This window comes from Felis catus, chromosome C2 (genome assembly GCF_018350175.1).
Source record: "Felis catus isolate Fca126 chromosome C2, F.catus_Fca126_mat1.0, whole genome shotgun sequence".
NCBI classification, from domain to species: Eukaryota; Metazoa; Chordata; class Mammalia; order Carnivora; family Felidae; genus Felis; species Felis catus.
The window spans coordinates 10,233,800-10,257,251 of record NC_058376.1 but is presented as its reverse complement, the minus strand read 5'-3'; the positions used below and the strand labels follow the sequence as shown (position 1 = coordinate 10,257,251).

Genomic DNA, 23,452 nt, shown 5'->3' with positions numbered 1-23,452 from the left:
GGTGCCCCGGCGACCATCAGGGCCGACCGCCCCCCCCCCCCCCCCGCCAGATGCCAACTCAAGAGAGTGAGGCCCACCAGCTGTTTATGTGGCGTGGATATTCTTACATTTGTGACACTTTCAGTTTGAAGGCACAGAGGACCATGAAGGGAACCGTGTGAGCATTTCTGGGCAAAGCCCGAATTTGATTTTTTGGTTTGGTTTGTTTTCCTTCTAGACGATCGTCCTCCTATGTGCTGGCAATTAACACGTTCAGGGAATGAGGGGTGGGGAATTCTCCACGGAGGGGGTCCGAGAAGTTTGATTTTCTTGTCCCCGACTACAAATGATTGCCTAATTGGGAGAAACTGTAACTACAACAGTTCACTGGGGGAAACGTGAAAACAAAGTGAACCAGAAAAGAAATAGAAACCCAGACTTTTCAGTTCCTGTTTATCCTATTTTTAATCTCAACATCTCAGTTGCTCTTTTTCTGTTTTCCTTGCCTTGCTGGAATTCGTACACACACCTGGCTTTCCATTTGCCTTGGGGACAGAGAAGAGGTGGGGCCCGAGAGTGGGGGGCAGCTCCGCTGCGGGGGGGGGGGACCAGTGCCACGGTGGCGCTTGTCAGAAGAGGGAGGGGTGCGGAAATCTCGCCCCGTCTAACTCCAAGGTGTCGGGGGAACGTGAGTGATGACCCCTCCTTGCATTATCTGCCCCGGCTAAGAGACCCTGGCCATTCCAGGTAAGTGCAAGAAGGAATGGGGGGAAGGTCCTCTTGAGATGGTGGCAACATGTCCAGGCTGACCAGTGACCTGAGGAGACATGAATGGTTCTGTTCATTGGTCCCTGTGCACACATCATGTCTGTCTCTGTCTCTGTCTTTCTCCCCCCCCCCCCCCCCCCGTTATTTCCTTCCAGCCCCAGTGAAGCAGAGGCAAAGAGAACCAAGGACGTCCTGGGGGTTGGAAACCTTGCAAGAGACAACAACTGTTCGCCACGGACGCCGCTCTCACTCTGCCGTGTTGGTGCCCATGCCACAGTGTGCTCAAAATTGTGAAAATACTTTCTCTTCCTTTTATGAGTGAAATAATTCGTGCCATCGTGTGGTTCTGTCACGGAAAAAAAAAAGAAAAAAGAAAAGGGAACAGAGCACCTCAAGGAAAATAACGTCTTCTGAAACAGTCAGATGTGCGAGCCGGCGTTTTAAGTTTTTATTTTTATTTTTAAGGTTTATGTATTTCTTGGGGGGGGGGAGGGGCAGAGAGAGAGAGGCAGAGAGAGAATCCCAGTCAGGCTCCCCATTGTCAGCGCAGAACCCAATATGGGGCTCGATCCCACGGACTGTGAGATCACGACCTGAGCTGAAATCAAGGGTCGGACACTTAACCTACTGAGCCCCCCAGGTGCCCCTAAACTGGGGTTCTAAAGCCTGACAGGGGAGGAGCCTCGGCCCCCACCCTGGGCTCTCACAGTGCCCTGGAGCTCTATTTTGTGACTTGTCGCCTGTGTGTCTGTCTTCCTACCCAACTGGGAGCCTCTGGGGGTGGGAGCTGTGCCCTTTTGTCACCTTACGCCCAGCACAGAGCACTGCAGCACCTGGCCTCACGGGCACACAGGGAGGTCTGTGAGGATCCTCCGGTGTGGCTTACGCGTGCCTAGTGCCCCCCAACTGCTATCCTTCATTCAGCACAGACACCGCCTGGAACCCCAGAGCCGCTCCCCAAAGAGACATATTCAGCCTCCCACCTGCTTAGCCATTCAAAGTCTCCCCGTCAGAAACCGGGATTTGCTGCCTGCCCCCTCTAGTCAGCAGGCGTCTCCAGGATCTGCAAGGGTGTCCCTGAGGTAGCCTTAGATTCCCTCTTCCCCTGATGGCTTTCATTTGGTTAATTGACCTGGCAAATTATCGCTTGGGAAGAGCCATCACTAGCCTCCACCCCAGAGAAAGGATGAGAAGACCATCAGACCTCTGTGGGGCCAGCCTACATTCACTTCCAACATGAAGTGTTAGAACATGAGGTATCTCCACCTGGAGAGCCGGAACCTTCTGGAAGACTCTGGATCCTTGTACAGGGTGTTGAGCTGCTGGCACCGAACTCAGTAATAAACGCCCTCGGTTCGTGCAGTCTTCACTGTAAGGGTGCTCATTAGAAACAGTCTCACTAGGCTTCAATGATTTGAATAGAAATGGATATATTTAATAAAAACAATCTGCTTTGTGAAATTGTTTCAGAAGGTTTTGTTTCGGTGGTGGTGGTTCTTATATGTTTTCTTCAGCCCCAGATAAGCTTGAAATAAATCGCTGACATACAATTAATGTTAAATGTCATCATATTTTGAGTCAAGCTGATTTTGATGACAGTGAAGACCATTTTGAAGCCGTTCCATGATTTTCACCACACAACGGATTTTAGAAGGAAAAAAAAAAAAAGATTCCCATATTGTAGACCTTGAAAAGTGCTAGCAGTGTTGTTTAGCCCCTCCAACATAAGCACCCACAACAGTAAAGCAAACAAAACCCACAGTGGACTGAAAATGTGGTTTCTGGAACTCTCTTAAACCTTGGCTAACTTTTGGGGGCTCCCAAAGGACAGGATTACTTCATGTCAAAGCAAAAATTCTCCTGACTCTGTAAACAACCCGCAGTTCTGGGAAATATGGAAAATGTAGATCAAAACTGAAATTGTGTTGTATTTGGACAGGCTGTCCCAGATGATGAAGTTTAGTCCCGCGGGACCCACCTCGGCTGCTTTGGGGGGCTGTTGGGGCTTTTCTCTTCCCGTGTCCACTCTCTCTCTCTCTCTTCCCCTTCTTCCTCAGAATCCCGGTTGCCAATCAAAAACACCAACAACGATATTCCCACCGACCTGGACTGGAAGGCCCGATCCTTTCTCTCGAGCTCAAACCGCGCTGTGCATTTTCACGGTATCATATTTGTGTTCTGTGGCGTCCTCAGAAACTTGCAAAGTCAAAAGACAAAAGTCACTAAATGTCTCATTTCCCACTAGTTTTGTGGCGCAAACCAAATTAACGCTCTCTTTTCTCCTCCCCACCACATGACTAATTCCCGTTTCACGCTTCGGTGTGGATGAATGTCAGCACGACACTCTCACCGAGAAGATTTTATGGTCGGGTGAATGTCAAGCAAATTTTGAAATACATTCTGATTCCATCTGGACAGAAGACAGCAGTGAGTACAACACAGCGTCTCATCAGAATAAACTCAACTTTTCTTTTTTTTTCCCCCCCCACCATAGAATTTATGTGGTGAAGGTGGAAAGACGATTCCCCCCCAAAGAGGAGCCTGTGATAAAGAAAAGGTTATATCCTTGAATTTTAAATTTCACCTAATAAACTATCCAGACAAAGGAGATTAGGGCGTTTGGCAGAATCCTAGGCAATTTGCCTCCACGAGAAGGGAGAGAGCCAGAGGAGAAGGAACCACAGTGCATCCCGTCTGTCCCTTCCGCAACTGGGATCTTCCCTTGTTTTAAACCAAACAAACATTAACAAGCAAGGCCAGCTGCTTCTACAATGAATAAACCCATTACCTCAACTCCCTGTACATTACTGAGGCATTTTTACTTGTCAGATTTTCTGTTTTGCGGAGGCTTGGATGTTTTCAGGATGCTGTCAATGCAGACAAAACAGAGCCGGTTTTCCCAGCAGCACCAGATGTGGATGAGAACATGGGCCTCCCTGGCCCTCCAGTTCCAAGGTTTGGTGGTAAGTCGCCGCTGCTGTCGAAAATAGTAACAACGGTATCTGGCATCTGGACCCTGTGCTGCCTGGTGCTGGCTAAGCCATCTGCACAGTAGCCAACAGGACGAGGCCGCCTGTGGGCTCAGAGAAGGGTGGGGGCCCCTGCGGTGCGACCCAAACACGGCCCCAAGGGCCGGAGCTGTTGCAATTTCCAGGGCAGCGAAGAGAGCCAGTGCGTGTCGGTCCAGGGAGCTACCCGACCCTGAGCACCACTCACGTTTGACCCATGGCAGTCGGCAACCTTAACTGTGCCGAGGGAAGCAAATGAACAGTGAAAAATCCAAACCAAGAGCAAGAGGGATTTGCCGAAAGTACCCGCGTCGTGTCTCTTGCTTCCTCCCGTAGCCAGTCCCCGCGGTCTCTCCCAGATTACTGGGTATCCTACAGGCTTAGTGTGACAGACGTGGGGCTGGTGCTGAGAGTGCCCACGTGGTCCCCGAATCAGTCAGACGCACCTGTGGCCCACAGCCCAGACAACTCAGGTGGGTAGAACCTGACAGGAGGGCTGTTTGACCGGTAGAGTATAGGGAACAACCTCTACTTTACCGTGAAGAAGTGGGATCTAGAAGGACACATCAAACTTCACAGAATCAGCACTAAAGAGCAGGTTCAGAGCCAGGCCCTCCTAATTGATTTGCAGCAGCAATGAAGGTTATAATTAAAAAAAAAAAAAAATGTGTTTCTACGCCTAGCCACTTCCAATGGTTTGCCTCCGGCCTTGTCCCCATCTAATCCAGTCTCAGCGGAGTCCGGGCAGTGGAAGGAGTATGGCATGACACTGGCCGTGGTTGATCTCGGCTCAACCTCTCGTCACCTGAATGACTTTGAACAAGTTTCTTAACGCTTCGTTTTTCTCAGTGATGGAATGGGGACATTGGCATGTTATCTGCCCAACCAAGTTTGTTGTGAACGTTCAATCAGGGGAGGCACTGATGCGTGGAATACACTCATCACAATGTCAAGCACATATTCGATACTCAACAGAGGCTAGGGATGGCTGTTATCCAGCAATGTCAATGGGCCTTCTTTTCAATGGCTTCCTGTTGCCCATAGGAAACATATAAAGTCTCACATGGCTGAGAGGTTCTCCATATCTGGGGTCTAAGGTCTCAACAGCTTATCTCTCAATACTCTCCCCTCTGAATTCAATACTCTGCAGATGTTGAAAGTCACTCAGCTCCTCAGAAATCCTGTGTTCTCCCCAACTCCCAGGCCTTGGGACATGCGCACCATTGCCTTGGAACACTCTATCAGCACCTCCTACTCACCCTAGAGGGCAGCTTAAATGCCCTCTAACTTCACTCTCCTTGCACTATGCTGCCCTGAGCAGAACCTCTGTCTGCTTGTCCTTTGTCCCTTGTCCCTTGTCCCTTGTCACTGGTCTTCTCCATGTGACCGTAAGGTCTATGAAATCAGCAGCCATGGTGTTATTCATCTTACTATTCCTAATCCCTAGAATAAGAAGTGAATATTCAATGAAGTGAGTGGGATACAATCTGTTCTCTTCCAAAGGAATGGTTTTTCCTGAAAAAAAGAAAAAGAAAAGTCTCGTTGTCCCCTAATGTGTTCTCACCTCTTCTCCCAGGGTAATGGAAGTCTTGATTTTTAGTTGGGCCCTTGGTTAAGAAAAGGAAACAAAATAGCAGCCCTACATTTCCCAACATCCCTTGAAGTTGTGACGAGGATGTGACTAGGTTTTGGATAAGTTTTGACCAATGAAACGTAAGCCACATGTTGCTCATCTTCAATTCATTCTCTACAAAATCCAGGCTATAAGTATGTAAGCAGTCAAGGCCCGTCAGGTTCTGTCACCCACCGGCTGTGTTTTGTGTAGCAGACTCTGGCACCCTACCCTGACTGACAGTTGGAATGCATTCTTTGTTGTGTTCTTTTTTTTCTCTTTCTCCACTCTGATACCTTGAACTGAGACGCGATGGCTGGAGCTTTGGCTGACATTCTGGACCCTGAGGAACAAGGCCCTACTTTAGTGCTGGTAGAATATACAGCTGGAAGGAGCCTGGGTCTTTGAGTATTTTAGAGATTATAACGACTGTACCAGCTTGGATTTCTTACCTTCTGATTTTTTTTTTTTTGCTTAAAGCAATTATTATTTTTATGCACTGGTACAGTCAGGATTAAAGGAAACTTCAGTTATTAAGAATCACATACAAAACAATTATTTCATTTGGGATAAAAGAACTTAAAGAATTTCAAGCTATTTCATTGAAGAATTTTCATAATGGAATTTTAGTAACAATGATGCATTTATTTATGTTAATTGAGGGGGTACTGATGTCAATTTGATGTAAGTTGTTGAAAGTATTGATGTGAGATTTTTTAAAAAACCCAAACATAACCAAGCAAATTATAGAGATCAGACCCAAATCGGTAGGTTTCTAGATTCAAAACACATAGCCGAACATTTCACGAATGCCACTGGTGAGCAACAGAATACAATGTCAACTGAGCCGCCAGTCATTCCAGAAAGCAGCTGTGTTTTCCAAAACAGAGCACACAACAGGCTTTCTTCTTATGTTTGTGGTGCTATTTCTCAATCACAAGCCAATGATGACTGGGAACAATATTCAAAATATTTATCAATCTGTACAGTTTGGATCCAGACCAATCAGAACAGATGCTGGCTATAGAACATAGAATATCGTCTATCCATCATGGTGTGTGCTGATGTGATATCTGTCCGATGATACCAATAGCTGCCTTTGTACAGAAATCATGATCACAGTCTGTCTAATCCATGGTATAGCACGCGGAAGAAACACTTATACGCAAAACGTCCAGGTCTGTTCTTTGTATGTTTCCTAATGGGCTTATTTAGAAGAAAGTGACACCCATAAACTCTTTTAGATGGATTCTTGGAAGGTGATTAAATGGCTTTTTAGCATACACTTTTCTTTTTCTTTTTTATTTGAGTGAGAGAGATAGAGGAGGGCAGAGGAAGAGAGGGAGAGAGGGAATCTTAAGCAGGCTCCACACTCAGTGCAGAGCCTGACATGGGGATTCCATGACCCCGAGATCATGACCTGAGCCGAAATCAAGAGCTGGGCACTCCACGGACTGAGCCACCCAGGCGCCCCTGGAAAACACTTTTCTTAATCATAGTTTGCCTGTGTTTGAGTAAGTGCTTATGTGCACGCATATGTACGCACACACACACACACACACACACACAAAGGTGCTGTGATCCCAACTCAGTGCTCTGAATTGGACCTGTGGCCACAATGCTGGCTCCTTTCATTCCAGGAAGAAGACACATCAGAGTCTCCAACACACCGGACCTGTTACCAGCATTCATGTCACAAAGCTCCTGGTGTGTCTACCAGACTGCTATTTTTGATGTGCAGCTGTTGAGTTGAAACATCTGATAGTTTCTCTTCTCCAGGCGGGTTTGGTGCAAGATACCAGTAAACGATCATTTGTTTCAGTTCTTATAAGCATCAAGAGACTAATATTAGATAATAGTTCCTCCCACACATGCTCCTTTCTTCTGGCGTTTGGCCCTAGAGGATCCCAGACCCTGAGAAAACCATGCAGAGCCGTTCTCTGGCAGGCCTGGGCTTCTATCCTCAAGACCCGTGGGGCCCCATCTGCTTTTCAAAGTCTGACCAAATGGGAGAATGGGAACATACAGTGTCACTCCCCCACACCCTGGGGTCCATACTGTGTTTTTTTGCTAGAGTTGTATTCATTTCCTTTTGTTTTCTTCCCTGTGGATTCGGGGACTAACTATGATTCACTGAAATAGTCATTTGTGTACTTGGAGGCCAGTAGAGAAATCCCCTTTCAGCTCAGGGGGGGACGGGTGATCAAAATATTTAACAACTGGTAAAATTTAACAACTGTTAAGGCCGCAGCATTATCCAGTCAGAGTGGACGCTGGCCACAGAGCTTGAGCTGGCTCCTGGAGGCTCCTTGTCGTAGACTCTGGGGGCTCGGGGAAGCTACTATTTGCCAATTGGTATGAGACATATTTCTGTATTTGTGGAATATGGAAGAATTGGGGAATCCTCAGCCTCAGCATTAATAATCATCTTGTTTATCTATCCTCATGGTCTTTATCAACTCTTCTTATGTTAGGACCCACAGTTGGGTATTTCTCATCCCTATTTGTCAATTGCCAGATGGCTTTCGTCCATACTGGAGCCTCATTTAAGATGCTCAATAACAATAACAACAACAAAAACACTGAAACTGTTGACTTGCATATGAGAAATTATAACATAAATGCCAGATTATCTTTGGCTTAGAGGAAATGGAACTTTATTGAATTCCTAGCGCAGTAGCGTTTGCTAGAAAGGTCCCTATATAACGAGGGGTTGCTCCAATAGAGGTGTGATGCTTTGTGCTGTTCACTCATCAGTCCACTTCTGCTCCCCAGGCTCTTCCTCTGGCTGCCACACTGTGGAGGAAGTGATGTACGAGCGACCGTGTCCATGCACAGGGGAGGTCCCAGAAACGTCATGGGGGAAAGACTGAAAGGTGTTTCTTTATAGGTGCCATGAAAGGTGGCTTGCATTTTGCATTTATTTGGAAGAAGAAGTAGACTTATTTTGTGTTGCCTCTGCGGGTGAAACAGGGGAAGTGAGGGGCACTTATAAGGAGGTAGAATTGGGGTCAAGGTAAGGAAGAGTTAATGGAAGGAAAATGAACTACATAGTAATATAAGTTCAAGGTTAATACAATTCAGTTCAAGAAACATCCGTGAGGCACCTACCATACTCTGCTTACTAGGTGCAATGTTGTAAAAATAAAGAAGGCTGTAGTTGCTTCATGTAAGAGATACATATATGAAAAGAATTAACAAGAAAACATCAGGACATGTCCCACAAGAGACTCTTTCATCAAGAGATTCCAAAGGAGTACAGGGAGCAAGTGATCAATTCTTCTCAGGGGACCAGGAAAGCGTCTGTGAAAGAGTGAGTGACAGAGCTAGGTTTCGAAGAATGAACTCTTGTCTGAATAAGACATCCAGTCAGACAAGGGAGGAATAATATTTCAAGCTGAAGGAACAGTGTACGCAAAGCCCACGGAGGCCCTTCAAATTGTGTGTAAAGAACAACATACAAGAGTTTTGGAATTGATTACTTTGTCAGGGAGCACTGGCCGATGCTCTTTTGGGATACCCTACATACATAGAAAGAGCTAGAATTTCAACTGTTCATTCGTTTTGAATCATTGCTTGCGTTTCTATATTTGTTTGGTTTTCCTCATCCAATAGATCTGTTCCTCCAGCCATTCCGTAAGGGAATTGTTCAGCAAAAGGCTTTCTGAATTTATGAGAAGGGAAACGTTCAAACTGTGAGTCCAGTTTAAATTGTTTTTGGTTTCCAGGGCGCCTGGGTGGCGCAGTCGGTTAAGCGTCCGACTTCAGCCAGGTCACGATCTCGCGGTCCATGGGTTCGAGCCCCGCGTCAGGCTCTGGGCTGATGGCTCAGAGCCTGGAGCCTGTTTCCGATTCTGTGTCTCCCTCTCTCTCTGCCCCTCCCCCGTTCATGCTGTGTTTCTCTCTGTCCCAAAAATAAATAAATGTTGAAAAAAAAATTAAAAAAAAAATAAATTGTTTTTGGTTTCAGTGGATATTTTTTCATTTTGTTCTTTTTTTTTTTTTTTTTTTTTTTGCTTTGCATAGGAATAAACTTAGATTAGCTTTGAATGATCGATCAAGCATAGTATCTGTTTTACTTAAAACATAATTATAATCTCAAGGGTTGCTGGAGGAGAGGTAGGTAGGGGATGGGCTAAATGGGTGATGGGTATTAAAGAGGGCACTTGTTGGGATCAGTACTGGGCATTGTATGTAAGTGACGAATCACTATATTCTACTCCTGAAGCTAATACTACGCTATATGTTAACTTACTTGAATCTAAATTAAAAAACTAATAATAATTATAATCTGAATGGTCCCATGCTCAACTGTCTATACAAAATCTTTCAAAATTGTTCAAGCCAATTTTTTTAAGTTTATTTATTCATTCTGGCAGACAGTGAGAGGGAGAGAGAATCCCAAGTAGGCTCTATGCTATCAGCTCAGAGCTCGATGTGGGGCTTGAACTCATGAACCGTGAGATCATGACCTGAGCTGAAACCAAGAGTCGGACCCTTGACCAACTAAGACACCCAGGCGTCCCCAAGCCAATTTTTAACTTTTTTTTTTTTAAGAGAGAGACACACAGAGCATGAGCAGGGAAGGGGCAGAGAGAGAGGGAGACACAGAATCCGAAGCAGGCTCCAGGCTCTGAGCCATCAGCACAGAGCCCAACGTGGGGCTTGAACTCACAAACGGTGAGATCATGTCCTGAGCTGAAGTCAGACGCTTAACCGACTGAGCCACCCAGGCGCCCCCAATTTTTAAGTTATATTTAGTTCGTATCTGCACCTTGAGTTTCTGGCCCTCTGTTCCCTGGGCCAGAGTGATAGAGTGGGGATAGGTCCTCCAGGGACAGAGAGGTATGGAGAAACAGCAGACCCAGGAGGTAAAAGTCCACTTCGATCAGGCCCCAGGCAATTAGGAATGTTGGCTACTTGTCCACCAGCCCTCCTTGCACCAACCACACCCCCACCCATTACCACTGTGGGGGCTGGGGAGGGTGGGCTTTGTGCCCCTGAGCTGTTTGTCACCAAAGAATTAGAAAGGCACGCTCCACAATCTTGACTCAAGTAAAAACTACCAAATGTTCCTGAATCATGAGCTGATGGCTTCCAAATAGCAAATAAATGCCCTTAAATAATCACTATTTTATACCCAGTTTAACAGAAATGTCTGTTGAGTTCACTGCCAGGTGCCGCATTATCACTTAACCAAAAATTTCTCTATAAAAATAACTTCCCCCACTGCAATGGTGGTATATGTACACAGAGGAGTCTATTTATGTTTCAGTTCAGTTTCAAACAGTTTTAAGAAATTAGCTGAATGCATAGAATTGAAGCAATATGGGCACCTCTGGAAAGACGCGGCAGATGTTAGCTCTTGAATTGGTGCAAATAGAAATGACAGCCTTTCGTTTCGCGAGTAGACCTATTTAGGTTTTTCTGGTGTGATGCTGACTTTTTAATGTGATTTGGCACAGAAGTTGCTTAATGCGAACGACGCTATCTTGTTATTGGGAAACTTCTGGTTTGAGAAGAAAGCTGCCTTTCCTTCTTCCCGGATGCGAGCAGCTCCTGAGAACGGAGCCCCCGTAGCTGGGAGGCACTGAGCGCGCAGAAGTACTGGCCACGGGGACACAGTACTCTTCTCTTCTGGGTTCATCCCTCATTGCGCAGGAAGGCTCGGTCTGGCTCCCAGTGCCCTCTGATCTCGCCCCTCCAGTAGCACTCACCCTGTATTTAAAAAAAAAAATTGTTTTAATGTTTATTTATTTTTGAGAGAGAGAGACAGACAGAGACAGAGTGTGGGGGGTAGGCAGGGGCTGAGAGAGAGGGAGACACAGAATCTGAAACAGGCTCCAGGCTCTGAGCCGTCAGCACAGAGCCCGACGCAGGGCTCGAACTCGCGCACCGTGAGATCATGACCTGAGCCGAAGTCAGACGCTCAACCGACTGAGCCACACAGGGGCCCCAGCACTCACCCTGCATTTTAGGGACCTCTTCCTCTTGGGTAGCAAGGACCAGGTCCTGTTCACCATGGCATCTCCAGGACCCAGTGCAGAGCTGGGAACCCCATGGGGGCCGGACAATGATTTTTGAAGGAACTGGAGCCTTGTGAGTGACATCGAGTGCCTTCGGAGGTCCTAGAGAGGTCAGCCTGGGCTGGGACCGAAGGGAGGGGATGGCCAAGAATGGAACTCGTGCTCACCTACGAGAACCTCAAGCACAGAATTTCAAGCACGATGACAGTGAAAAGGGTAAGGTTGATGAACCAGCAAATTAGGGCGCCTTTTGGTCGAGGGAAAAAAACCTCACGAAATTGAATGAGGCAACTCTTGCTTCCTGGCGTGTCTTATTTTTCTGCTAGCCCTCTAAAATCATACATAGCAATTGAAAAAGCTGAAGTTTTCTCCGTCCCCAAATAAAAAGCAGATGTCATTCATCACAATAAATCCGAATTGACTCAGAGCTCATTCATGAAGAAACGTAGTATGCATTGACTATTTTTAATTTAGTCTGATATTTTCCAATTGTGTCTGCTACTGATTTGAAAACCGTAGTTTCCTTTTTCTGATCTGAGTCTTTCCTTAAATGTCCTGTTGCTCACCTGAGGCCAACCTAACTTTTCTTGGTAATTAAGAATCATTTTACCGAAACTACCTTTTGGAGAACGCTTAGTGTTCTGGAAAACTAAATCTGTTGGCTCTTGTCACTAGTTCGTATCAAACGTCTAGAGAAGGAGGTTAAATAAAAGTGCATTTTTAAAAAGAAACTCCTTTAATAAGCCAGCACAGGCTCTATGAATATCTGCTTCTTGGTATTCAAAGAACTTAGAGATCAGTCTCCCTGAGACATGGGCGGGCCGTCGAATGAGAGCTCCCAAGCATCCAGGCAAGTGCCCTCAGTTCTGACCTGATTCTCCCTTCCTACATGCTGGTAGAGGAAGGAGGGTGATGTTCTAGGCTGTTTCTTTCAGGACAATTAACCTGCCTCCACCTCCTTTCCCCCTACATAGAGCCTTCTGATGCACATCTGCCAGGAGCTGTGTGTTCGGGGATTAACATTTTCCGGTTCTAAGAGGCAGTCCCCTGCTTCAGTTTAAAATGAGATTGAAAGAGTCCTTCGCTTTCTTGTCCCTTTAGGGTGCAGAGGCAAAGCTGGAGCCTCTGTGGGTTCACTTTTTCAAGAGTGACCTCTTTCCCCAGAGGAAGCAGTCGGAGAAAGACACTGGCTCTGTCCAAGCCACAAATGGAAGGTAATCCTTGGAACGAGACTAGGTGAGCACACAAGCAAGAGAAGCGACGTGTTGTTCTTCTTAAGTGAGCACGTTAAAGGGGGCTAGTGATGAACCCGTAGACTTCATACTGATAATGCATCCGGAAGCATGGCAGATCGGCAAGACAACAGTGACTCACGTGGCATTAACCCAGCACGGGAGGGGGCCAGGTGATCAGCGCCCACAGGGGCAGGTGCACACGCTGGGATGGGGTTCAAGCCCACGCATCTAGACCAGTGATGGCGCCTGAGAAAGCGAATGTGAGCAGACCGACAGGAGATTCATTGACATCTGTGACTCAAACTCTCCTGCGCCCCAGAGGAGGGTGTGGGGGGCCAAAGTAAAGGACACAGCAGGAGGAGCTACTGCAATACTGACTCAGGGAAAAGAAATGTGGTCGAGAACGGCAGGGGTGGATTGGAATGTCCAAACCCTAATCCTGGAGACATGTGCCTTTGTAGGGCTGCAAGACTTCGCCTGGACACATTTTGAATCACCCGTGGCCTTGATGTTTGTGTACACATTCTCATGCTGCAGTAACAAGTAATAGCAATTGTTCATTTGAGAAGTATTTATTGAATGTCTATCCTTTCAAGGCACGTGCTGGGACTTGAGAAGGCTACAGAGATGTGCAAGCCTGTCTCTGTCCCCAAGTTTCTTAGAGGGTTTACTGACTATCTTCAAAGAAAAAAATATAGACACACACACATATGCATACATGTGTATATATGTGTATATATAGGTACATACACACACGCATATTTATATATTCTCTTTACTAGGTTATAAAGATGCTGTTAATTAATTTTTCGGAGAATTGGTGAGAATTCTAGAATTTGAGGGAGGTGTTTGGCACCAGCTGATAAAAGAGAAGTCTTGGAGCTTGGCTATATAAGGAGACACAAGACATCTCTAAGCACCATAGAAATACTCTCCCATGGGGGAGGAAAAGCCGTAAAGAACTGAATCTATGGAGTAGCGAGATCGGGCTGAGTCCCAGCTTCAGCTTGTGGAGCTGTGGATGGGTTCCTGAAAGAGTAGAGGCTCTGTCTCTAAGGACAAAAATACCTACCTCAAAGGGTTGGGTGAGGGATACGTTTTCTAACGGCTGGCCCACAGTAGACGCTCTGTAAACATCAGGTCCTTTGCCAAGATCTTTTCCCTTTGGTTGGGTTCCAGTCCCCTGGATTATACATAAAATGAGCTTTTTCATGTTGAAGTCTGTGACAGAGCAGATAAAGTTCTCTGGAAATGGGGCGTCTGTGGCACCCTAAAACCCTCCCTCTTTTTAAAAGATGTTTTTTATTTATTTTGAGAGAAAGAGAGAGAGCGGGGGAGGGGAAGAGAGGGAAGAAGAGAGAGAAACCCAAGCAGGCTCCGTGGTCAGCACAGAGAGCCTGACACAGGGCTTGAACCTATGAAGTGTGAGATCATACCCTGAGCCAAAAGCAAGGGTTGGTCGATTAACCTACTTAACCACCCAGGCGCCCCTAAAGCCCTCCCTCTTCAAACATGTAACAATGCCGGATAAAATATTAAATGCTTTTTTGCCATATTAAATGTGTTTTAAGTGCACGGTGTGGGGAAAATATCAGAGGCCAAAAAGGTTAAGTTAAGAGAGCAAATCCAGAGAGGGGAGGCTAGAGCAGCCTAGGTTGCTTGGCTATTCCAGTAACTTGGCTGTGGGTTCAACTTAATGGTGAACTGCGTAGGGTGACCCCACGTCCAACTAGGGTCTTTGAAAGTCTGTGCCTTCACTGAAAGGATAAACTAAAATGTATTCTCCCAAGAGTGTAAATCGCCAGACAGGGAGAAGTACTTTTTGAGATGTTTCGACCATCTCTCGTGGAGTTTTGAGATCCATTTCATGGTACACACGTGGTCTGTGAAATATCAGGCTAAGAATATGACATTACGTGCCAGACTGGTGGTGGCCCCAGGGACTCACCAGGAGTAAATGAAAACCTCTAAAGAGTAAAATGCCTTCAACCTAGACTTCAAAGGAAGTTCCAAAATTCATGAGCTAAAAAAGAAAAAAAAGATCAGAGAACACATAAGTAAACAAGGCACCATGAGTGAGAGTCTGCAGACTCAAGACAGAGCAGAATGAACACAGAGACGATCAGATATCGAGATTATTGAAAAAAAACCTAAAATAAATGTATTCCATGCGTTTTCAGGAAGGAAAGAGTGTCTTGCAAACACCAGAAGAGAAAAAGAGAGCGTGAAAAATGACGACCAGGGTTTGAAAAAGTAGTAAACGTATCTTTCAGACACAAGTCTATAGTAAGTAAAATGTGAAGCTCAGGTTAGGCAGAGCTGAGGGGAGAACCGGTGAAGTCAGGGACCCTCACGGAATTGTGCCGAGCACAGAGCAGAGTGACAACGAGGTGGAAACAATAAAGGAAGGTGAGGAACATGTATGCAAAGTAAAAAGTCACAACACACCCTCGGTCAGCTTGTGGAAAGAGATGATACAGAGAGGGGATAGAGGAGGCACAGTGGCGACGAGACCGTGGTAGGGAATTCTCTTGAATTCATGAAATCCATGAATCCTCTGACTTGGGGACTTCAGGGAATCATAAGCAGGATAAGAGAAAGCCACGCAAGATTTACTGTGTCGAAACAGCTGAACGCCGAAGATGACCTGAGAAGTTGCCGGAAAAAAAGCAAATGATGTAAAAGGAGCCAGGGTCAGACAGACAGCAGATTCCTCAAAAGGGAGCAAAAATGAAGTGCGATCACGCCTTCCGCAGGCTGGGAGAAAGTAACGTCAACCCAGAAATGGGTACCCGGTGGGCACGTCTTTTAGTAAAATAAAGGCATTTTCAGATAAACGATGAAGGGGTCTGTTGGCTGCACAGGCCCACTCATGGAACTTCCCCACAAAGCAGGCTCCAGAAGGAAGACATGGACCCCAGAAAGAAGTTGGACACGGATGCATTGATGAGCAAAGACTTCACAAATGCAGTGCAAATCTATAAAGAAAATCCAGAAGTGATAAACGCTGAGTTTCAGATACTGAGTGTTCACCTGCTCGAGGAAGGAAGCAAAGGGAATTTCGATACATTTTTATGTTCTACTTGAGCTCAGTGGTGAGCACATGACTGCCTATTTTATATTCTATAGACCTGAATGTCAGTTATATGCATACATAGTCTTTGGCATGTTTGAAACATGACTTACCACAAACGATTTAAATATTACCTCAAAATCCACCTGGAAAATTGCAGATAATAACACGCTTCGAAGAAAAAAAAATTCAAAATTTGCCTCAATCTAACATGTGTTAGTTCCTACAAAAGTTAGGAACATAAGAATGGAGATAGAACATGGCAGTTAGAGAAGCCTGTACTATCTAAGAACCCTTGAAATCAGTAATTAGAAAACAGATAAATTCCCATAGGGGGGATTTTACCAGTTGATGATGTGATCTGTCAGATTATTTCATGGGACAATTTGGTCATGGGGTCTTTTGTTCCCTTCTTTGCGGGGGCCCTCTGGAAACTCAGGTCCCAGTTTGCGTTCAGCTGCTCCGGCTTTCTCACAGCGAGGGCCTGGCATTGCTTCCCTTGGCTCATGTCCCCTCATGGCACCCCAAAGTGGGCCAAATGCAAGCCTGGTAGTTCTGGGTAGTAAAGGGAGCCTTGCAGTTAGGTTGAGGGTAAATCAGGAAAGGAGATCCAAACAACAGGAGGCAAAGAGTCGCCCGTATGTCCTCTCTCAAGGCACTTACTTGCCCAGCTATACTGTCGTGACCTTTTTCTCCCAACCAGACGGCAAGCTCCTTGAAGACGGAACCCCGTCGCTGTGGCTCTTCATCATGTGGCCAGTGAGACAGGCAGGGTGGCAGGTGCCCCTTGCTAGGAGGTCAATAAGTATGTATCAAGGGCATGACTACGTGATGATGCATCGTGGGCCAGGCAGTCCTGGTCGTCCTTATAGATTTCGTCTTATGTGTGTGTCAGGACGAGATGCGTGATGAGTATCTGAACCTTTTGTAAGTGATTCTCCGATGTCAGTTACGAGCAAAACGTTCACAATGTCTTCATGCTGCCGTCTGAGGATTCTGAGGACAGGATCACACGAAATATTTTAAATTGTTTTGCACGTGTTACAAGGTCATAAGAGTATGAGTTTTTTTAAAAAAAAAGACACTGAAGCTGAATTGGCAAGAGAGCAGAGGCAGCCGCCAATGGGAAAGCAACGCTAACTCCAGGCAGGACCGGGGTGCTGGCCGGAGGTTTGGGGATCTCTCCCCAGGGCAGTTGCAGACTTCTAGGAAGGCAGAGAGCACTGAGCAGCTTCAGAGAGCAATTCTGCCAAGGTCCTCGTGTTCACCAGGACTGTCTCACCGCCCGGCCCCGTGCTCCCCTGGCTCCCCTGGCTTTGGGTGAGAACCCCGACCTACGTTCCTTTGTTTCGGGACAAACCGGAACCACTCGCTGCAGCAGGTGCACTGTGGGCCCGGGAAGTGAAGACCTGGGGTCTGAGCCTCCCGCGGTCAGAGGCCCACAGGGAGCGGAACCACTGCCACATTCGGAGACAGCAAGCCGGTGACATGGCCTCAGCAGAACGGCCACGTCACCAGCTTGCTGTCTTGTCTCGTGCCCCCTTCTTGAGTCACCACCGCTGGGGGAAGCCATCTCCCTGCCAGGACACAGGGGATGCGGACATAGGTGCACGGTCTTCGGAGGATGGGCCGGCCCTGCAGGGAGAACAGGACTCAGCAGTTGAACCACTTGAAACACTGCATCTCCACCTGTGGTCTGGTTCTGAGTTGCTTGGGATTTGACCGGCGCATAAAAGACCCCACAACCTGCCCGGAGTCCAGCAGCAAGGCAGCCGATGAGCCATGTGTCCACAGAAATAGATTCTGAGGGTGTCCGGGAGATTCCTCCCTACCAGCTTCTGGAAAGATGGAGAGTCAGCAAGGTGGATCTCCATCATAGCCAAGAGAGACCATTGTCATAAACATCCCTCCCCTTCTCCACAAACTGCCTGAACCAGAGATCCCTGTATCTTCCTCAAACTTCCTTCCAGGCTGTTGTCAGCGTTGATTTATTTTTTTTTAAATGTTTGTTTGCTTGTTTGTTTATTTATTTATGGATGCTTGTTTATTTGGAGAAAGAGTGAGAGCAAGCAAGGGAGGGGCAGAGGGAGAGGGAGAGGGAGACCCAGAATCCAAGCAGGCTCCAGGCTCCAAGCTGTCAGCACAGAGCCCGACGCGGGGCTCGAACCCACAAACTGTGAGATCATGACTTGAGCCAAAGTCCGACCCTTAACCAACTGAGCCACCCAGGCATCCTTAGAAATATTTACTTATTTTTGAGAGAGAATGAGAGAGAGAGAGACAGAGAACAAGGGAGGGGCAGAGAGAGATGGGGAGATACGGATCCGAAGCAGGCTCCACACTGACAGCAGACAGCCCGAGGCGGGGCTCGAAGTCTGAACTCATGAACCATGAGATCATGACCTGAGCTGAAGTCAGACACTTAGCCATCTGAGCCACCCAGGTGCCCCTCTCTCAGCATTTATTAGCATAAGAAGGTTCGGGGGGTGGGAGAGGAGAAAATGAAAAGTGGAGCGGCCTGGGCCCAAGAATCCCTGGGGCAAACGTGGACTGTGGGATCATCGACTCATGGGGTTGGAGGCGACTGAACAGAACAAAGTGCTGAGGAGAGAGGAGAGGGCAGAGAGGTGGCACAGGTGGGAAGGACAGGACCACACGGAGGGACTTCCCCAGAAAGCTGGCTCCCGCATCAAAAGCCCTTCAATGGTGCTATGCTTCACTGAGATCAAATGCACAGGGACTGGGCAGATATCCAACTTGCCCTTAATTGTACTCCTGACAGCCCGGCTTTATTGTTGCTTTCTAAAAGTTGTGAATGCCAAGGAAATCAGACACCATAAAATGAAGGCTAGAGTTAAAAACCAAATATTAACCATACCTTTCATGTTTAAGTGTTTCCCAGTGGACAGCATGTTTTTCTACACCCATGATCGCATTCCCCTCCCACCACTGTATGAATTGTGCAAAGAGACATGCCCGCTTTGTAGAGGAAGAAACTGAAGTTCAGAGAGGTTAAGTAATTTGCACCAAGTCACACAGCCATCACGTGGAGGAGTCGGGACTAGACTCTGGGGATTCCTTTCACACAATTTGGTTCCGGTGCATCTCTGCCCCGCCTGCGGTCCAGCCCATTTGACTCTGATACTGCTACAAAGACACAGGTGAGTTTTCCATCCCCCCCCCCCAGGGCTCTCTCCCTTTCTCAGTAAAATTGGTCATTATTTGGATGGGTCAACATCCCCGAAATTTGAAAACGTGACAAATTCTGGATTGTAATGTAAAGAAAGCATGTCTTCTGAATATTTCTGAATTATGAGGACACGGCCGTGGAAAGAAGTTAGTTTCGTCATAGAGTCTCTTGTGCAGTAAATTCAAGTCTCTGCTTTCCACGGGGTCAAGCCTTGTCAGTTAGAGAAGCAAATCAAGTTCTGGAAAGGTAGGCGCATTGTCCAGATTTAGGCAGGGAAAGAGTCTACTCAACAGTGCATGCGAACCCACAACCTGGAAACCCTAGATCCTGTGACCTTTTCTTGCCAACGTGAAGCAGGCTGGGCTCTTTCGGAAGCTCAATGCTTAATTTGTAAGTGTACATTTAGCACCGCGGATGGGACGTGACCTTGTTTCACGCACATACACACACGCACACACGCACACACACACATCCAATTCGCAAGCCCAAAGAGTCGCGTTCTTTACTCCCCTCCAAACTCTCCAGATGAGAGTTTGCCTAATTGGAGTAGCTCATTGTCCTCTGGGAGGGCAAACAAAGTAGGCACACGGAGATGGACTATGGCTGTAGAAGCTGGCACATCGAAAATTAGTTAGTTAGATCCAGGAAGGAATCTTGGTCCGTCTGTGTGAGGGTTCTAAAGAAATAGAAAATGTCAAGACCCCATTTCGTGCAGGTATGGCGATCACATCCTATTCCACGCGTTGTTCGCTGTGAGATCAAGTCGATATTTTGGAAAGCAAAATTTAGGAATTTCTCTAAAAACGTTGATCTCGCGATTCCTCCTCTAGGACTTTCTCATAAAGAGATACAGCCAGGTGACCACACAGAGGTCCACTCAGTGATGTGTATCTCAGCATTGCTTATAAAATGAAACGTCTAGCAAATATCAGTCCATGGGCGACGGGTCGGATAGATGGTGGTCTAGCTAGCCAGCGGGATTCTATTTGGTGAAGAGAGAAAGCGATTGCTCTACATGTTCCCCTGTGTAGTTATCTCTATCTCACGTGGAGCAGAAAAAGCAAATTACAGGATAGTTTGTATACTGAGTTTCCACTTCGTAGAAACAAGAGAAATAGAGGGGCATGTATGCATAATAAGCACTTAAAACATTGTATGTGCATGAATAGCAGACTGGAAAGAGATACACCGAGTTTCAGTGGTTTTCATCTTTTGGAAGAGGGAATGGGGAAATTGCTTTTTTTTTTTTTCTCCCTTCCTCTTTTCTTCCCTTCCGTTCTTTCTCTTTCATTCTTTCTGTACAGAGTCCGGTATTTTTAAGATTTTTGCGTCGTAAAGGACTCCTTTCCTAAGTGCAAATGGCAATAGAAATTTAAGGAAGGAGGAACCAGCGTGTCGGGGAGCCTTTTCTACACGGGGCAGGATGCGAAATACCTTACGTGCGTAATCTCACAAGCTACTCACAAAGTCTCTGTGGGGTAGGGAATGGCATCATCTTGTCTTACACATGAGAATGTGAGAAGCAGAGAGCATAAATAGCTTGCCGAAGGTTACATGGCTGGTGAGGGCAGAACAGGGGACCTGACTCTGGGCTTCAGACCAGGAGACCCGTGTGCCCACCTGTCGCTGGGACTCTGCCTCAGGGAGGGGTCTGTCTGGAGATCTACGGGGAGCCTTTCAGGGGCCTGAATGGGGCACTGGCCGATCCCCCTGTGTCCCGCCCAGAGGAGGTCTGGAGCTTTCTCAGAGCGACACAGTATTCCTCTGTGCTGTGTTTCTGTCCCCGGCTGCTGCCCTGGTGCCGAGCCCCTGCAGGGCCCTGCAGTCAGCTGAGAGAGCTTCAGGAAATGCTCCCTGGCCTTCTCTGGGCTTCCTCTCTGAGTGCGTGTGCGTGTGTGTGTCTGTGCGCGTGTGTTGGGGGAAAGAACCCTTCAGCGGAGACACAATGGCTCCCCACCCAGCTCCTGGAGAAAGCCAGGGGCAGCTCGATGTCAGGGTGCTGTTTTCCCTGGTGAACTGGGTCAAAGGTTCTGATGGAGAGAGGCTGTCGGATGGGCGCTGGGATCTCTTCCTCTGGGAACAGAGTTTTGGCTCTTTTGCAAGTGGCCACGGAGGTCCGGTTACAGGCTTGCTGAGCTGGAGTAAAGGCCAGGCCTGGGGCCAAGCAAGGCCTGAGAACCGCGCGGGAAGTGATTCGCCCCAAAGCCCTCAGCCAAGTGGGACAAGCCTCGGCAGGCCCTCCCCTCACCTCTCAGGGGGCCTCTGGCAGCCCTGGTCCCTCTAAGGGAGCTCGAGAGACGGAACCTGTGCGGGTTCAAAAGCTCTAGTGGGGGGCGCCTGGGTGGCTCAGTCGGTTGAGCGTCCGACTTCGGCTCAGGTCACGATCTCGCGGTCCTTGAGTTCGAGCCCCGCATCGGGCTCTGGGCTGATGGCTCAGAGCCTGGAGCCTGTTTCCGATTCTGTGTCTCCCTCTCTCTCTGCCCCTCCCCCGTTCATGTTCTGTCTCTCTCTGTCTCAAAAATAAATAAATGTTAAAAAAAAAAATAAAAACAAAATAAAAACAAAAGCTCTAGCGGAACCCTTTCTGGGCCCTGCTCCTGGCCAGGTGCAAAGCCCCGCCGATACGACGTTCATTTTTATCCTAAATTTTCAGCCTGGACCACGTTCGTCTATCTGATTACGCCTGGGCCAGGGCTGTTGGTCTTTTCAGATTAACACAGGTGTGGCCTCCCCCAGGCAGGTTCTGCCAGAAGTAGGCCGGGCCGGGGCCCTGGTGCTGCTCCGAGAGCCCCGTGGGGAGCTCCTCTCCCCCACTGCACGCCCCATGTCAGGAGCATCGATCCTTTCCACGGCTCATTCTCCCACTCGACCATAAGCCATGGTGGGGCCTCAGTGTCCCCTCCCCTAAGCACAGAGCTGGCACAGGGCCCAGCTGGGATCTGCCTGAACTGAAGGGTAAAACGGCTCCTCTCTGCCCAACCAAGAACGAGCGTCAGTCACCACGCCAGGGGCTGGCGTAGGATGCGTGTCCTGCTCGAGGGGAGAAAGCCCTCAAAGCGGACTCTCAGGAGAGCGGTGAGGAACAGCCTGTGAATGAGGTCAGAGGAGAAAGGCCGCCAACAGATAACAAGCGCACATCACAGAGGACACCCCTCCTGGCAGATCCATGGAACGAAACACAGGCATTTGAGGAAGACGAATTCGGACAAGGAGAATCACTCCCCTCGGAGCTGGTTACGCATTTTTGCACAGTGCACAAGCTGCACAATCGGACATGGCCACCCCCCAGAATAACATTAAAATATCACACGCTGAGCTCCTACGGGGACCGGGTACCAGACTAGGTATGTCACAGTTGTTGTTTCCCTGGATTTTCCTATCAATTCTATTATTCTTCTCATTTTTAAAGACAGGGTAAACTGAGGCTTAAAAAAAAGAAATTTTCTCAAGGCCATCCTTTCAAGGAGAAGTTGGCATCCAGTCCCACCGTGGTGGCTCTTGGGGGTCTGCTTCTAACCTACCCTCCACGAGGTCTCAGGAGAACACATGGAAAAGGCCATGTCCGCACACACCGCAGAAGAAACTGGCAGAAGAGAAGAAACACCTCCAAGGAAAAGACAGGCACAGGCTTTGGAAAATGAGAGATGTGAGACTAGGGCAGATGTCATCTGGGACACCGTACAAAACAAGCTGATGGCAAAAGCCGCCAGGTTTCTGTTTTAGGAGAAGCGGCACCTGCTCGTGTGGGGGCCACAGAGGGAGAGGAGACGGTGACCCAGCAGCACCTGTCTCTCCACGGGCCATGGCCACAGGCTCTGTGGCCCTGGGCCAAGATGATGGGACAGAAGCACGGGCCAGCTCTGGCCCCAGAGAACGCTAAATAAGGGCAGACAAATAAGAAAGAGCAAAGAATTCTGACCGGGCAGAAAACAAGTGTGGCAGCAGCAGCGGGTCTGCAGCCATTATGTTTGCAAACAAAACCAGAAAGGGAGAGACTGGGAGGCCGTGGGTCTAGTAGCAGATGAGGCGGAAGCCAAAGAAGAAAAAAGGACGGAAAGGCGAAACCCATCTGTTGAAACAAAGCTACCCATAGGTGTAGAGATCGACATTATTTGTGAGAAATGCAGGCACTTTTTTTTTTTTTAAAGGTTTATTTATTTTTGAGACAGAGAGAGACAGAGCATGAAGGGGGGAGGGGCAGAGAGAGAAGGAGACACAGAATGGGAAGCAGGCTCCAGGCTCTGAGCCATCAGCCCAGAGCCCGACGTGGGGCTCGAACTCCCGGACCTCGAGATCGTGACCTGGCTGAAGTCGGACGCTTAACCGACTGCGCCACCCAGGTGCCCCAACAGGCACGTTTTTAAGGAATATCGGGAGAAGCTTGTTTAGCGGTGGGAAGAAAATTATGAATGTAAATATAAATAAATACATAAATTCTATTGTTTGTAAGAAGTCTGTGAGGTGTACATTGAATTAACTGTATGAAATTAATTAGTATGTAAGGCTTGATTTAAATCACAGGGACATCTTGGGGCGCCTGGGTGGCGCAGTCGGTTAAGCG

At 47.7% G+C, this 23,452-nt stretch overlaps 1 long non-coding RNA gene across 1 annotated transcript; it reads left to right on the top strand.

The window, feature by feature from the left end:
- Positions 1–565: 565 nt before the first annotated feature.
- Positions 566–2,208, top strand: LOC123379867. Its single transcript, XR_006584815.1, has 2 exons — positions 566–726; positions 903–2,208. It is a non-coding gene; the product is annotated as an uncharacterized LOC123379867 (long non-coding RNA).
- Positions 2,209–23,452: the final 21,244 nt, after the last annotated feature.